Genomic DNA, 18,099 nt, shown 5'->3' on the forward strand with positions numbered 1-18,099 from the left:
GGCCTAGCACATTTTGTTCTAGAAGAATGCAAAAAAGCCAGAAAGCTAACCAAGAATACTGGGATTATATCTAAGGAGCAACCTGTGTCTTGCTCAGGCTTCCAAGAGGCCAAATTTGAGCATTACTGAAGGTAACTGCAATGGATTGAAACATATGAAATGTGTTCATTATAATACTTTAAAAATATATTCATTATGATACTTTAAAAAAAATTCCACATTTTCAGGATGCTAGGTTTAAAGGGATGAACTGCATTATCAGTTTATCAGACCTGATAAACTTATCAGACCTCAGCATTCATACGTTGAAGCCCAGTATCCCAGGATTGTGTCTGTATTTGGAGACAGCGTCTTTAGAAAGGTAATTAAGGTTAAATGGGGTCATATGGGTGAGTCTTAACCCAATATGACTTGTGTCCTTATAAGAAGGCATTAGGGAATAAACACAGACCAAAGGACAACTATGTAAAGACAGCCATCTAAAAGCCAAGGAGAGAATCCTCAGAATGAAATTAACCCTGCCAACACCTTGATCTCAGACGTCTAGTCACCAGAACTGTGAGACAATAAATCTTAATCTATGTTATTTGTTATGACAGCTCTAGCAAACTTATGCACTAGGAAACCACCTCCTTAATTTGAAAGCTGGTAAGTAAAGAATCAAGCCATTATTCTATCCTTCCTATATGATCTGTGATTTAGAGTAACCAAACAGTTGATAAGGGTAAGTTCCTTTTTGTTTTTATAAAAGAATTATAGCTAATCAAGCAAGATGGAATAACAGGGGCACCTGGGTGGCTCAGTCGTTAAGCGTCTGCCTTCGGCTCAGGTCATGATCCCAGGGTCCTGGGATCGAGCCCCACGTCGGGCTCCCTGCTCTGCGGGAAGCCTGCTTCTCCCTCTCCCACTCCCCCTGCTTGTGTTCCTGCTCTCACTATGTCTCTCTCTGTCAAATAAATAAAATCTTTAAAAAAAAAAAAAAGATGGAATAACAGAACTAGAATATCACCATTTGTAACACTTAATGAATAGATTTAGACAATGAACATCAATGGCTGAAAAAATGACACAAAGAGAAAAGACTAAACATTACGTACCTTTCTGATAGAAGTATAAAACACTACCTTTGAAGTTTCTTGGGTGGGGGGGGAAGAACCCAAATCTGATCAAGCCTCTAGATTTAACTACCAATGTATAGGAAATACAGGAACATGTTAGATGACACTGTAGGTCCACAATCAGTGAAATCCAGATGTAGAAAACCCTCTAAGATAATAGATTTGATTTCTGCAACAACAAAAAAATCCCCAAGAAACGAAACAACAAACAAAAAGAAATGGAGGGAAAACCAATCTCAGTGCACAGATCTTATTTAGACACAAAATTCAAACAAGCTGTCGCAGAGACAGAGATAATTGGAAAAATGCAAACACTGACTGGATATTTGATAATATTAAGGAATTTTTATTCTTTTTAATTTTTTAATTTTTAGCTTTTAATTTTTTAGGCATGACAAATGATATTGGGTTTTTTTTTTCAGAGCCATTATCTTTTAGAGATATATATTGTAGTATTTACAAATGAAAAAAATGACATGATGCCTGAGATTATTTTCAAAATTATCAGGATAAAGAAACAGGAGTACATAGAGATGAAATAAGATTAGCCATATACTGATAATTAATGAAGCTACATAGATAATGGATATGAGGAGTTCATAATGCTGTTCTCTCTACTTTTATATATCCATAACTTCCATTATGAAAAGATAAAAAGATCTGGGGTGTTTGTTAAAAATACATAGTATAGGTCCTCCCACTTCCCAAGATTCTTATTGTGGGTTTAGGCCTAGTTATGTGGATGATAACCATCTTATCTAGTCATTTTAACACAGGTGTGGAAGAAACACCAGCCTAGAGGTTTACATACTTGAGAGCAAGAAGGCTCTAGGTACTAGGAAATGCTTACACCAAAAGCACACACAGGCTCCTTGGCCCCCCCAACAGCAATGAGGATAGTCTACAACAGCCAACACTGATCCATTTTGTCCTCTCCAGGAAAAGGACCAAGGGTTGGATTGACCAACAACCCACTGAAATTAGCCTGAAAGGATTAATCCAGTTTTCTTTCACGACACACCACACATGTCTACTGTCTTTTCAGGGGTGTCTCATCCCTTCAAGGACAAAATGTGGTCCCAGAGACACAGTCCCCCAGCTTTCCATGATCTCTGAAGATAACAGAAAATGACAAAAACTTACAACTACTCAGACAGACAAGCAAATGCCAGAAAATGGCAGACATGTAAGAAAACAGATGGAAGTAGCTGGATTGAGAAAAACCAAAATCCAGGCTTTAACTCAGAGAAGAGTCTAATTTATCTCTGCATCTCCAGCAGGCACTCGATAAATGCATTGGGTTAATGAAAAAAAATTAATAAAACTAATGAAACAGTGCTCCCACAATGGGTGGGGGGAGGGATATGACTAGCACAGGAAAGGAAAATATGATCATCATCCTAAAGACTTAGAAATATAGCATCTAAAACAACCTACCAAAGGAGTCAGCAGAAAGTACTGAAAAACTCTTTAATATTCTCATTAGAATGCAACAAGACTTTCATGAAAAAGGTACAAAAGGCCATAATGAAAGAAGCAGCTAAGTGAAAAATGGGATAAAGTAAAAAGGAAGGTGAATGAAATAAGGAGGGAAACTAAAATTGCAAAAAGAGAATTTAAATCCCCACTAAAAGCAGTGAAGAGCAAAAGTGAAGTAAAAATAGATTCTAAACTGTAGAAGACACCAAAGAAAAGACGGTATATATAACAAAAACAAGCCTTCCAACTCCATGCAAGGCAAGAATACATTAAAAATAAAAAACAAGAAGGCAGAAGTATGTCCAAACCTATCTGTTATGATGATCATTATAAATGAATTTAACTCCCCTCTATTAAAGATAAAGTCTCTCAGATTAAGAGAAAAAAATAGGATACTACCTGTCAAAATAACCAGATCAGGTATATATCAAGCAGATAAAAATAAAAGAAAGAGGGCAGCTGGCTGGCTCAGTCAGCAGAGCATGCGACTCTTGATCTCAGGGTCGTAAGTTCCGGCTCCACATTGGGTGCAGAGATTACATAAGAAAAAAAATTTAATAAATAAAAATAAATAGAAGAAAAAGGAAATGGCAATATTAACATAAGACAAAGTAGATTTCAAGGCAACAGCACTAAGCAGAACAGTGATTAAGATCCAACAGTCATGAATTTCTATGTGTAAAATATCACTGCATTGAAAAAAACAGAAAGAATGAAAAGAATAAGAAGCAAAAGTTATTATAAGTGCAAGGGAAGTTGAGCCTACAAAATCTAACACCATTAAAAGAGCACACACCTCTCAATCTGATGTATTCTGTAGAAAAAAGTTATAAAGCACAGAGGACTGGAATAACATAATTGATAAAGTTAATGGGTTTATATCAGACTTTGTAACTCACCTATAAAAAATATATCTTCCTTTTAAGCATCAATGGAACTTTTATTAAAAATGATAATGCAGGGGCGCCTGGGTGGCTCAGTCATTAAGCGTCTGCCTTCGGCTCAGGTCATGATCCCAGGGTCCTGGGATTGAGCCCCGCATCAGGCTCCCTGCTCAGCGGGGAGCCTGCTTCTCCCTCTCCCGCTCCCCCTGCTTGTGTTCCCTCTCTCGCTGTGTCTCTCTCTGTCAAATAAATAAATAAAATCTTAAAAAAAAATGATAATGCAACTAATGATGTACTGTATGGTGACTAACATAACATAATACAATTTAAAAAAGAAACAAAAAAATAAAAAAATAATAAAAATAAAAATGATAATGCATTAGGGCACAAAGAAAACCTCAGAAAGTTCTTAAGTATAAATGACACAAAGCCATAGTCTCGGTTTCCAAAGCAATAAAATTTTAAACAATAAAAAATACTAGAAATTTTAAAATACTATACTAAGTAATGCATAGGACAAAAAAAAAAAAAATCTGCCATTACAGGTTAAGTTTAAAAATAACAGGACTACCACTTATAAATACTGAGGAAATAAAATCAGGTATACTCCAAAGAACATGTATAGCCTTAAAGCCTTTCAATATTAGACAAACAAACAAAAATCTTCCTGTTCACTTACTGATACCTACAGTTTCTTCCCAAAAAAGTTGGGGGGGGGGAGGAATGGAAATTTTTCATTTACAGTAGAAATTAAAGTCCATAGTTTAAGATAACACACTTCAAAATGAACCAGTTTTAGGCCACCTGCACCCAGCTGATGGGTTGATAAAATATAACTAATACCAGATGCTTCCATGTTTTTATAGGGCATAGAGGTAAAGAGAGCTGGAAGGCAGAGAGAGTCACAAGTTTAGAAGGGTTCAAAAAGTAGACACTGAGGACACAGAAAAGAGTTTAATATGTATCCATTTTTCTTAATGTAAGTGCTTTAATTCTAACATAAATTGAATCTACACAGACAAGTAGTGCAAGCTGGAAGTTCTATTTTACATCAGTTATGTTGGGAAAATGAATTGACATGATTGCCTATAAAGGTTGCGGTTGCAAATAGTTCCAATAATCAAGAATAAAGGAAAATATCTAGGTTTGTGAACTACTGAAGTAACAGTTTTCATTAGGGAAATAAACCCTGTATTCCGATTATAAAATAGACAGTTTCCACATCTGCTGAGTATTAGGCTAACATTTCATTAGATTACTTTTAGGAATAGCTACATTCCTCAAGCACCTGAGTGTGTGAGGAACTGTGTAACACTTCCTGTCAACCTAAACACCAAAAGGGACAGGTTGGCATCACCAATTTACCTCGGAGCCAACCGAGTTCCATAAGGGCCAAAGACCATATAACTAGCAAAGGTGCAAGCCGGGAATCCAACCCCGGAGCTCAATACATTATAATTATGAAATAGAACTATGTGGCTTAGTATCAGGTTATAGACAAATTATAGGCTCCCAGCTAACACTAATTAGTCATGTGACCTTGGACACTCTCACTTATTCAATAAATATTTACTGGGCATCTTCTGTGTACAAGTTTCTGTGTTTAGATATGAAGGCTCAAAGTTCTCAAATCTCAAAAACTGTGAACAAATATACTATCCACCTCATAAAAGTCCTTTTTTGTAAATAGAGAAGTTTCTTTCCATTCAACTATACCACACCCAAGCATCTGATTCATTATCACAGCCACCTGGGGGCTAGTAATGTGAAAAACAACACAATACAATCATTTCAAAGACCTCCCCCAGCATTCCTATGGTGGGCCAGATTTAGGAACCTGAAAAATAACTGCATTTTTGCTTCTTAAAAAAGATGTATTACTTATTAACATAAGTTAATTTAAAAAGCGTGAACTCAAAAAGAGAACATCACATCTTAAGTAGTATTAGCATAGCACGTTTAGGGTGACTAAAATATTATTAACCTTTAGAAAGGCTCAGCAAATTTAAGCAGTTTAAGAATAACAAAAACATGGTTTCTGAGCTTGGGAGAACTAAATCAAAGCACTGTTGAACACAAAGAGAAAATTCTTTGCCATAGAGACATGCCACCTTGGCCTTGAGGAAGAAGATCGGTTTCCATGTAAAGAATGTTAGGCAAGAGACCTAAGATCCACTCTTCTGCAAATATTCCTGAAGGAATCAGCATGGATAGAAAAAAAAAAAGAGGGAAGCATTACCATATAACAGCTCTGTGAAAAACTGAAGACAGCGGCTGCATCATTTCCCTCAATGAACTGCCCACTCAAAGCAACCTCCCTATCACACTCACACAGTAATTACCCAACCCTGGAGAATAGAGCTCCTGAGCAATGAAACAGATGCTCCTGAGAATTGAACCTACTTTTGTTTTAACACACACAGTCAGGCACCCTGCCCTCAAAAGGCCATAAACAAAATATCCAGTAACAGTCTCTAATAACAATAATAGTAATGATTACATTAGCTAAAACTTACAGAGTTCTTAAAATGTGTTCTAAGCACTTTATACTTACTAGCTCACAAGTCCATATGAACAACCCTGCAAGGTTTGTAGTACTATTGTCTCCATCTAACAGGGTAGTCCCGTCTTTGCCCCATTTTACAGATGAGGAAACAGAGGCAACAGCCATGTTTCCACCAAGCTGCCTGTGTACATAACGATTACACAACGATCATACAAAAGTGCCTTTACAAGCAAAGATGCTTCCATTTGTCCTTAAGCAGCTGAAGGCAATAGATAGGACTCCAGGCAGAATGTGACATTAGCAACTTTTGAGTCCAGTGTCACAGGCATCCCCAGCAACTACCTCCCCACATCAGCCACCAGGATAAAATTATCAAAACAGTGTAGATTCTGACTCACTATATTTGTTCACAAATTACATATTGACAGTTTTCCTAAGCATATTATCCAAATTTTTGGTTACAATTTTATCTCACATCAAAAGAATTTTAGCTGTTAGCTAGAATTTTAGCTTTTCCATCCTCCCTTCTTCTGGCCACATGCTCCCCAGTGCCCCTCCGTAGCCATGCCTTGCAAAATGGACAAAATCAAGGACTTCCTGCTCTCGGCCAGGTGAAAGGATGCAAATCCATCAAGATCAAGAAAAAGAAGGATAATGTGAAGTAAGTTCGACGCAGCAGATACCTTTATACCCTGGGCTTCACAGACCAAAAGAAGGCAGAGACACTGAAAGCAGTCCCTGCCCCAGGTTTGGCAGTAAAGGAGGTGAAATGAATCTGGCACACTCATTTGAGCTGTATTAAAATTTTAAAAATTAAAAAATAAAAAAGAATTTTAAACACTAGAAAGCTACAATAAGGTAATGCAACAATGGTTAAAAACACATACTTTAAGCCAGAAGTTTGGGCTCTTACTAGGTGTGTGACTTAAGCGAAGTCATCTCACTTTTCTACACTTCATCTGTGAAATGGGTACAGGCCTTCATGAAGTGGGGCCAAAATTAAAGCATGAAGTTCCCTAAAGAGTGTCAGGTAGAACAACTTAGTTTAGAGGAAATGAGGGTGTGGTGTGGTAGGGAACAGACCAGGGAGGAAACAGGGGAACATTCACAGAAACCATATAATGGCTTACCTTAGGGCCAGGTGTAGAGAGAACCCTGATCTGCCTGGTTTAGGACGGGGAGAGGGAACATTAAGAGTGCCAATGGAGGCAAGACAGATGGAAGAGAATTATCCTAAGGAAATCCTTCTTCTCTTACCCTCCCTCCTCAGAAGTCCACCTCCTGCAACCCAGGGAGTAAAGTGGGAGATGGCCTGGAATCAACTGCCAAAGTCCCTTCCCCAGGACTGGTACCACCCAGCACTAGGGCTTCATGGAGCTCTGTGCACAGGCTATAGTACATACAGGGTTCAGGAGTAAGGGATGGCCAGGAGAAAGGCCAACCACAGAGGGAATATCTTAAAAAGGTATGGCCATCAAGGTAAGCAGAAGAGCAGAAAAGCAACATAAGAAGAGATTTTATTTTAGAAGATGGACAATCTCAGAAAGCTTGTAGACAGGTGGGGAAAAGAGCAACAGGAAAGAGTACAAAATAAGTGGAGCCAGACTCAGAGAGCACAGTATTTGGTAGAAATAAGACAGCTAGTAGGACCAGCCTTGGTAAAGAAGAGGAATGACTTCCTCTTCTGAGACCAGAGAAGAGCAGGACCATCAAACTACAATAAGATTTTAAAGGGATGAAGTGTGATTCACCTAAAGATGGGCTTGATCTCAATAAAGTAGGAAAAAGATACTTTGCTAAAAGGGATGAGTCTGTGGTAAAACCTGGAGAGATCAGGAAATGGGTTTGGAATACTGGCTATGAAGAATAACTCTGGACAACGATAGGGGCAAAAGCACAGCTGGCTTTGTAAGTCAAGATTTAATAGAATTTTCCTATAATTCCCCTTTCCAATGTCTGAACATCCATATGCCCTGACACCCCCCCCCGCCCCCCCGCCGACAGACAATGATGTTTGTGGCAAAACATATCCTTAGAAATATAATCTTGAGAAATCTCTCCTTAGGGAGCAAGATGGCAGAGGAGTAGGAGACCTGGATTTCGTCTCCTCTCAGGAATTCAGCTGGATAGGGATCAAACCATTCTGAACACCTACAAACCCAACAGGAGATTGAAGAAAAGAATAGCAACAACTCTCTGAACAGAAAAGCGACCACTTTCTGGAAGGTAGGATGTACGGAGAAGTGAATCTGAGGCGATATTCAGGAGGATAGACGGCGGGGGAGGAGCCTCCGTCGGCCGCTTCTGGCAAGTGATAGAACCGCGGAGCACAAAATCGGAACTTTTAAAAGTCTGCTCCGCTGAGGGACGTCACTCCGGTGGCTAAGCTGGGGGTGGAACCCTCGCAGGACAGTGTGGTCTCAGGACCCTCGGGGTCACAGAAAGACCTGGGTGCCTGAGTGCGGCAGAGCTTCCAGTTATCGGAGCAGGGAAGCCGGCTGCAGAGGCGGAGCCCAGGCGCGGGCTCTCAGCTCAGGGTGGCCATAAACCGTGATCCGCAGCACAGTCGGGCCACTGCTCCTCCAGCAGGGACCCAACAAGCGGCAGATCCAGGGAGACTCACCTTCCTCCCCCAGGAGGAGCAGCGCGGGAGCGCACCGCAGGGATCTGCTGGGTTTGGAGACTCCACACGGGGTCGAGTGCCGGAGAAAGAAATGCGTGGTCACAGGCCGGGTGAGCACGGAGTGTGGCTGGAGACCGGGGAGATGGGAGTGACTGACTGCTTTTCTCTGGGGGCTCACTGAGGAGCAGGGCCCAGAGTTCTCAGATCATCCGGGGCAGAGATTGGGAGGCCACCATTTTCACTCTCCGCCTCCAAAGCTGTACGGAAAGCTCGCAGGGAACAAAAGCTCCGGAGAGCAAACCTGAGCAGATTACTTAGCCTGGACCGGGCAAGGGCAGCGGGGCAATTCCGCCTCCGGCAAAGACATTTGGAAACCACGGCAACAGGCCCCTCCCCCAGAAGATCAGCGAGAACAGCCAGCCAAGACCAAGTTTACCGATCAATGAGAACGGCAGAACTCCAGTGCTAGGGGAATACTACACATAGATTTCATGGCTTTTTACCATGATTCTTTAGTCTTTCAAAGTTAATTTTTTTTAACTGTCTTTTTTTTTTTTTGAATTTTTCTTCTTCCCTTTTTCAACCAACATCTTATCAATCCCTTTTTTAAAAAACATTTTTATTTTTCATTTCTAGAGTCATATTCTATCCCTTCATAGTAGTTACCCGTATTATTGGCATATATATATAAGTTGTTCTCTCTTTAAAATTTTGAGGTAGTTTCTTCTAACAGATCAAAATATACCTTAAATCTCTAGTATATGTTTTTGTTCTACTCCCCTGCCTGATCACATTCTCTCCCTTTTTTTTTCTTTTTTCTTTTTTTAAATCCTCTTCTTTCTTTTTTCAAACAACTTATCAATTCCTTTTATAAAACTTTTTATACTTTCCATCTTTACAGTCATATTCCATCCCTTCATCATATCAACCCTTATTTTTGTACATATATAAGTTTTTCTTTCCTTAAAATTTTGGGAGGCACTTTCTTCTAACAGAGCAAAATACACCCAAAATCTAGTGTGTGGCACTGATCTATATACCAGCCTGATCATATTTGATCCCATTCTGGTTTTTTTTTGTTGTTGTGGTTTTGTTTTGTTCTGTTTTTGTTTGTTTTTATCTTAATCTTTTTCTTTTTTCTCTCTTTCCCTTTCTTTTCCCACTGCTTCAGGTCTTTTCTTATTTGTTTAGAGTATATTTTCTGGGGACGTTGTTACTCTGCTAGCATTTTGTTCTCTCATTAATCTATCCTCCTCTGCACAAAATGACAAGATGGAAAAAATCACTTCAACAAAAAGAACAAGAGGTAGTACCGACTGCCAGGGAGCTACTCAATACGGACATTAGTACGATGTCAGATCTAGAGTTCAGAATCATCACTTTAAAGATACTAGCTGGGCTTGAGAAAAGCATGGAAGTTATTAGAGAAACACTTTCTGGAGAAGTAAAAGAACTAAAATCTAACCAAGTAGAAATCAAAAAGGCTACTAATGAGGTGCAATCAAATATGGGGGCACTAACTGCTAGGATAAATGAGGCAGAAGAGAGAATCAGTGATAGAGAAGACCAAATGATGGAAAATAAAGAAGCTGAGAAAAAGAGAGATAAACAACTACTGGATCACGAGGGCAGAATTCGAGAGATAAGCGATACCATAAGACAAAACAACATTAGAATAATTGGGATCCCAGAAGAAGAAGAAAGAGAGAGGGGGGCAGAAAGTATAATGGAGCAAATTATAGCAGAGAACTTCCCTAATTTGGGGAAGGAAACAGGCATCAAAATCCAGGAAGCACAGAGAACCCCCTCTCAAAATCAATAAAAATAGGTCAACACCCCGACATCTAATAGTAAAACTTATGAGTCTCAGAGACAAAGAGAAAATCCTGAAAGCAGCTCGGGAGAAGAGATATGTAACGTACAGTGGTAGAAACATTAGACTGGCAACAGACCTATCCACAGAGACCTGGCAGGCCAGAAAGGACGGGCAGGATATATTCCGAGCACTAAATGAGAAAAATAGGCAGCCAAGAATACTATATCCAGCTAGGCTGTCACTGAAAATTGAAGGAGAGATAAAAAGCTTCCAGGACAAACAAAAACTAAAGGAATTTGCAAACACGAAACCAGCCCTACAAGAAATCTTGAAAGGGGTCCTCTAAGCAAAGAGAGAGCCTAAAAGCAACATAGACCAGAAAGGAACACAGACAATATACAGTAACAGTCACCTTATAGGCAATACAATGGCACTAAATTCCTATCTTTCAATACTTACCCTGAATGTAAATGGGCTCAATGACCCAATCAAAATACACAGGCTATCAGATTGGATTAAAAAACAAGACCCATCGATATGCTGTCTTCAAGAGACTCATTTTAGAACCAAAGACACCCCAAGATTTAAAGTGAGGGGGTGGAAAACCATTTACCATGCTAATGGACACCAAAAGAAAGCTGGGGTGGCAATCCTTATATCAGAGAAATTAGATTTTAAACCAAAGACTGTAATAAGAGATGAGGAAGGACACTATATCCTACTTAAAGGGTCTATCCAACAAGAAGATCTAACAATTGTAAATATCTATGCCCCTAACATGGGAGCAGCCAATTATATAAGGCAATTAATAAGAAAAGCAAAGAAACACATCGACAACAATACAATAATAGTGGGGGACTTTAACACCCCCCTCACTGAAATGGACAGATCGTCTAAGCAAAAGATCAACAAGGAAATAAAGACTTTAAATGACACACCGGACCAAATGCACTTCACAGACATATTCAGAACATTCCATCCCAAAGCAACGGAATACACATTCTTCTCTAGTGCCCATGGAACATTCTCCAGAACAGATCACATCCTAGGTCATAAATCAGGTCTCAACCGGTACCAAAAGACTGGGATCATTCCCTGCCTATTTTAATACCACAATGCTTTGAAACTAGAACTCAATCACAAGAGGAAAGTCGGAAAGAACTCAAATACATGGAAGTTAAAGGGCATCCACTAAAGAATGAATGGGTCAACCAGGAAATTAAAGAAGAATTAAAAAAATACATGGAAACCAATAAAAATGAAAACACAACTGTTCAAAATCTTTGGGATGCAGCAAAGGCTGTCCTAAGAGGAAAGTATGTAGCAATACAAGCCTTTCTCAAGAAACAAGAAAGGTCTCAAGTACACAACCTAACCCTACACCTAAAGGAGCTGGAGAAAGAACAGCAAATAAAGCCTAAACCCAGCAGGAGAAGAGAAATAATAAAGATCAGAGCAGAAATCAATGAAATAGAAACTAAAAGAACAGTAGAACAGGTCAATGAAATTAGGAGCTGGTTCTTTGAAAGAATTAACAAGATTGATAAACCCCTGGCCAGACTTACCAAAGAGAAAAGAGAAATGACCCAAATCAACAAAATCATGAAGGAAAGAGGAGAGATCACAACCAACACCAAAGAAATACAAACAATTATAAGAACATATTATGAGCAACTCTATGCCAGCAAATTAGATAACCTGGAAGAAATGGATGCATTCCTAGAGATGTATCAACTACCAAAACTGAACCAGGAAGAAATAGAAAACCTGAACAGACCTATAACCACTAAGGAAATTGAAGCAGTCATCAAAAATCTCCCAACAAACAAAAGCCCAGGGCCAGATGGCTTCCCAGGGGAATTCTACCAAACATTTCAAGAAGAATTAATACCTATTCTCCTGAAGCTATTCCAAAAAATAGAAATGGAAGGAAAACTTCTAAACTCATTTTATGAGGCCACCATTACCTTGATCCCAAAACCAGACAAAGACCCCATCAAAAAGGAGAATTACAGACCAATATCCCTGATGAACATGGATGCAAAAATTCTCACCAAAATACTAGCCAATAGGATCCAACAGTACATTAAAAGGATTATTCACCACGACCAAGTGGGATTTATCCCTGGGCTGCAAGGTTGGTTCAACATCTGGAAATCAATCAGTGTGATACAATACATTAACAAAAGAAAGAACAAGAATCATATGATCCTCTCAATAGATGCAGAAAAAGCATTTGACAAAGTACAGCAAGAATTTGCAGATGATATGATACTTTATGTGGAAAACCCCAAAGACTCCACCCCAAAACTGCTAGAACTCATACAGGAATTCAGTAAAGTGGCAGGATATAAAATCCATGCACAGTAATTAGTGGCTTTCCTATACACCAACAACAAGAGAGAAGAAAGAGAAATTAAGGAGTCGATCCCATTTACAATTGCACCCAAAACCATAAGATACCTAGGAATAAATCTAACCAAAGAGGCAAAGGATCTGTACTCAGAAAACTATATAATACTCATGAAAGAAATTGAGGAAGACACAAAGAGATGGAATAACGTTCCATGCTCATGGATTGGAAGAACAAATATTGTGAAGATGTCAATGCTACCTAGAGCAATCTACACATTCAATGCAATCCCCATCAAAATACCATCCACTTTTTTCAAAGAAATGGAACAAATAATCCTAAAATTTGTATGGAACCAGAAAACACCCCGCATAGCCAGAGGATTGTTGAAAAAGAAAAGCAAAGCTGGTGGCATCACAATTCCAGACTTCCAGCTCTATTACAAAGCTGTCATCATCAAGACAGTATGGGACTGGCACAAAAACAGGCACATAGATCAATGGAACAGAATAGAGAGCCCAGAAATGGACCCTCAACTCTATGGTCAACTCATCTTTGACAAAGCAGGAAAGAATGTCCAATGGAAAAAAGACAGTCTCTTCAACAAATGGTGTTGGGAAAATTGGATAGCCACATGCAGAAGAATAAAACTGGACCATTTCCTTACACCACACACAAAAATAGACTCCAAATGGTTTAAAGACCTCAATGTGAGACAGGAGTCCATCAAAATCCTAAAGGAGAACACAGGCAGCAACCTCTTTGACCTCAGCCGCAGCAACTTCTTCCTAGAAACATCGCCAAAGGCAAGGGAAGCAAGGGCAAAAATGAACTATTGGGACTTCATCAAGATAAAAATCTTTTGCAAAGCAAAGGAAACAGTCAACAAAACCAAAAGACAACTGACAAAATGGGAGAAGATATTTGCAAATGACATATCAGATAAAGGACTGGTATCCAAAATCTATAAAGAACTCATCAAATTCAACACCCAAAGAACAAAGAATCCAATCAAGAAATGGGCAAAAGACATGAACAGACACTTTTCCCAAAGAAGACATCCAAATGGCCAACAGACACATGAAAAAGTGCTCAATATCGCTCGGCATCAAGGAAATCCAAATCAAAACCTCAATGAGATACCACCTCACACCAGTCAGAATGGCTAAAATTAACAAGTCAGGAAACGACAGATGTTGGCGGGGATGCGGAGAAAGGGGAACCCTCCTACACTGTTGGTGGGAATGCAAGCTGGTGCAGCCACTCTGGAAAACTGTATGGAGGTTCCTCAAAAAGTTGAAAATAGAGCTACCCTATGATCCAGCAATTGCACTACTGGGTATTTACCCCAAAGATACAAAAGTAGGGATCCGAAAGGGTACGTGCACCCCGATGTTTATAGCAGCAATGTCCACAATAGCCAAACTGTGGAAAGAGCCAAGATGTCCATCGACAGATGAATGGATAAAGAAGATGTGGTATATATATACAATGGAATATTATGCAGCCATCAAAAGGAATGAGATCTTGCCATTTGCAACAATGTGGATGGAACTGGAGGGTATTATGTTGAGTGAAATAAGTCAAACAGAGAAAGACATGTATCATATGACCTCACTGATATGAGGAATTCTTAATCGCAGGAAACAAACTGAGGGTTGCTGGAGTGGTGGGGGGGTGGGAGGGATGGGGTGACTGGGTGATAGACACTGGGGAGGGTATGTGCTCTGGTAAGCGCTGTGAATTGTGCAAGACTGTTGAATCTCAGATCTGTACCTCTGAAACAAATAACGCAATATATGTTAAGAAAAAAAAAGGAAGAAGAAGAAGAAGGTAGCAGGAGGGGAAGAATGAAGGGGGGGAAATCGGAGGGGTAGACGAACTATGAGAGACCATGGACTCTGAAAAACAAACTGAGGGTTTAGAGGGGTGGGGGGTGGGAGGATGTGTTAGCCTGGTGATGGGTATTGAGGAGGGCACGTTCTGCATGGAGCACTGGGTGTTATGCACAAACAATGAATCATGGAACACTACATCTAAAACTTAATGATGTAATGTATGGGGATAATATAAGAATAAAAAAATTTTAAAAAAAAAGAAATATAATCTTTGTTAAAAATCTATACCATGACTACATATAGAAAAACAGAGATGCCATTATCATAACAGCATAATTTGAAATATCTCCAAATTCTTTCCCTGAATAACTACTTTGTACAACAGACAATTTACTCTTTAAAATATAACAATGAATAAAAATGAGTTCAAGAACACTACCATCTAATCCGAGAGATTAGAAATGCAGACCACCACAGTACACATAGAAAACTGAACAACTCGAACTTATGTCCGAGATAACTCATTTGTAAAAAGAGGCAGTCGGTCTTCATAAGAAATTTAAAGGTATCTTTAAAATGTGATTTCAAGAAATTGCAGTATCAAAGTCCACAGACAGTACAAAAGGTTTATACCAAGAAAAAAAAAAAGACATATATCTTTTTTATTTTAAGGTTCTCTATTTTGAAATTGATTAAATACCAAAGTAAATAAATTAAATTCTTACTTAAAAACAAAAATGAAGTTTAAGGTGATACACCCATCTGATCATACTGAAAGATGCAATACAACAGTGGCACAATTTCTTGACAAGGGCCAGTCATGAAGTATGGATTAAATGCAGCTAGATTAAGCAATTCTTCTCATTCTGTGGTCTGAATGACAGCAACCACGGCACTCCAGGACTGCTGAAAGGTGCAGGACTGAATCAATGAAAGCCAGAGAATTGGCAAAACTGGTGACCAGCAGAAGCAGAGATGCCAGAGGTTGGGCAATGTCAAGGCATATTTCAAAATATCACAGAAACTCTCTCAGGGAAATAAAAGAAGAATAATGTCAGAATCTCACCTTACAGAGCCCAGACCAAATAAAAAACACCTGGATCTTTCTGGCGAGACTCTAATGCTGCAGAGAAAGGTATATAGCAGAACTAATCTGTTTTCTCAATTGTTCTTCTGGCCAGGGGCTAGGTCCAGTACAGTAAACCCAAATTTGGTAATAAATCTTGATCTTTTCATCATTTAAATTTTCAAAGAAGAAAAATGTATCAGCAAACACAAAAATGGCTTGGCAAAGTTCAGGACTCAAAAGCTAACGTGAAAGTCTAATTTTTTTCGCCTTTTTCTCATTGCCTTAAAAGAAGGCAACTGTGCGATAAAGCTATATGACTGTCCACAGTGTCTTTACTTCACTACCTGAGTAACTTGTTCCTTATAAACATAAACATAAACAAATGCCAATTAAATGAATACAGAGCAGGATGCCACTTTGGAATAAATAAAAGCCAGTGTGGACAAATCCTCCCAGTAATTCCTAAGAATTTTTCTGAGATTTCCAAAATATTTGATAAACAAAAAGATTTCTTTCTCCAATGTTTTTAGACCATTAGAACCACTAGAGACTCCAACAAGCATACTTCATTAGGTATTTCCTCTCCAAGACATGTGTAACAATACTATGTAAGACAGATCTATGAAATTCCACTTAATTTTTTTAATTTTTTTTTAATTTATTTATTTTTGTGAGAGAGAGAGCACGCATGCATGAGCAGGGAGGGGGGAGCAGAGGGGAGAAGCAGACTCCCCACTAAGCAGGGAGCCCGATGCGGGACTCGATCCCAGGACCCTGGGATCATGACCTGAGCCGAAGGCAGATGCTTAACCGAATGAGCCATCCAGGCGCTCTGAAATTCCGCTTCTAAAAGGATTCATAAAAAAGGTACATATCAACAAGGAAGATAACTATCACTTCTCAGTTCTTAATTCCCACCTCACTTCTCTTCAAAACAGTGTCTTTCCATTCAATAAGTGGAATCTCTCTATTCATCCAAACGATCAAGAAAAACACTTTGGATTCATCCTTGACTCTTCCCCTTCTTTTCACTCCCCAAATCTAATCCATCAGTAAATCGTATCAGTTCAACTTCAAAATATCACACAGATGAGTCTACTTTTCTCCATCTCCCCTGCCAGTACTCCTATCCAACCCACCAGCACCTCTTGCCTAGACTACCATACCAGACTTCTAACTGGTACATTCTTTTCCATGCTTAACCACTGCAATCCATGTTGCAAAAGTGATAATGAACCATAAATGAGTTCACACCACTTTCTTGACAAAAACCACCCAACAATTGGCACTCAGAATAAAACCCAACCTTATTATCAAGGTCAAGAAGCCCTGAGAGGATCTGACCCTTGCCCACCTCCTAACTACCCTCTCATCACTCTCTAACTCATTATGCTCCTGGCTGGCCTCTTTATGTTCCTAAAACATATTAACTAGGCTTGTTGCACCTTGGGGCCTTTGCATTTCTGTTTGTTCTGTCTAGAAGGATATTCTCCAATATCTTTAGAATTCAACACAATTCTCATTTTCAGAGAGACCAACCCTGACCTAAACCATCTTGTTAACTCTCCAGCACAGTGCTTCTCAAACTAACTGTGAGGAAAGGAGGCTTTCTTTCTTTCTTTCTTTTTTAATTTCTAATCTATCATGTAACTATTTTTTTTAAGATTTTATTTATTTGAGATAGAGAGAGAGAGAAAGAGAGAGAGCACAAGCAGGGGGAGCAGCAGGCAAAGGGAGAGGGTGAAGCAGACTCCCACTGAGCAGAGAGCCAGATGCGGGGCTCGATCCCAGGACCCTGGGATCATGACCCGAACTGAAGGCAGCCCAGCCAAAGGCAGTCGGCTTAACTGACTGAGCCACCCAGGCAACCCTATCATGTAACTATTCTTTTGTAAAATACAGTAAAAATTATTTTCTTCTTAAAATTGATTTTAAAAAGTCATATAAAACAGTTTAAAATTTCAATTATTAATAGTGTCAATGGTCAAAAATTTTCTCTATCACATTACTGTGAGTCTCTCTCTCACTTTCTGTGCTTATCCCATTGTGAACTAGCACAACTGTGAGCAGATTAGACTATGATGCTTCTCCACCACTTAGCACACTCGAGAACCATTTACTTGTGTGTCTGTCTGTATGGGCCACTATTCTCAGCACTGGAGTTGCAGCAATGAAAGAAAGAGACAAGATCCCTGCTTTCTCAGACCTCATGTTCTATGCATGCAGAGGCCCAGGGAGGGTTATTGGTCAAGACCACAAGGCAAAAACCTGATTTGAACTCAGGCCTGCCTCCAAGGTTTTTCCTGGATTCTGAAAAATGCTCAGCACGCAGCTAATCAGTGAAGTGTGCAAGTTCATATGCATCATCATCTGTTCTTGAAAATATTATACTTATAATTGTATATTCTTCACA

The 18,099-nt window shown here is 39.3% G+C and overlaps 1 protein-coding gene and 1 pseudogene across 1 annotated transcript in view; one reads left to right on the top strand and one right to left on the bottom strand.

The window, feature by feature from the left end:
- The window catches only part of GMDS (GDP-mannose 4,6-dehydratase), a 665,383-nt gene that overhangs the window by 557,949 nt on the left and 89,335 nt on the right, over nt 1–18,099 (bottom strand). The gene's annotated exons all lie outside the window — the stretch shown is intronic.
- Nucleotides 6,552–6,760, top strand: LOC110586625 (annotated as a pseudogene).

Source organism: Neomonachus schauinslandi, chromosome 8, assembly GCF_002201575.2.
Source record: "Neomonachus schauinslandi chromosome 8, ASM220157v2, whole genome shotgun sequence".
Taxonomy (NCBI): domain Eukaryota; kingdom Metazoa; phylum Chordata; class Mammalia; order Carnivora; family Phocidae; genus Neomonachus; species Neomonachus schauinslandi.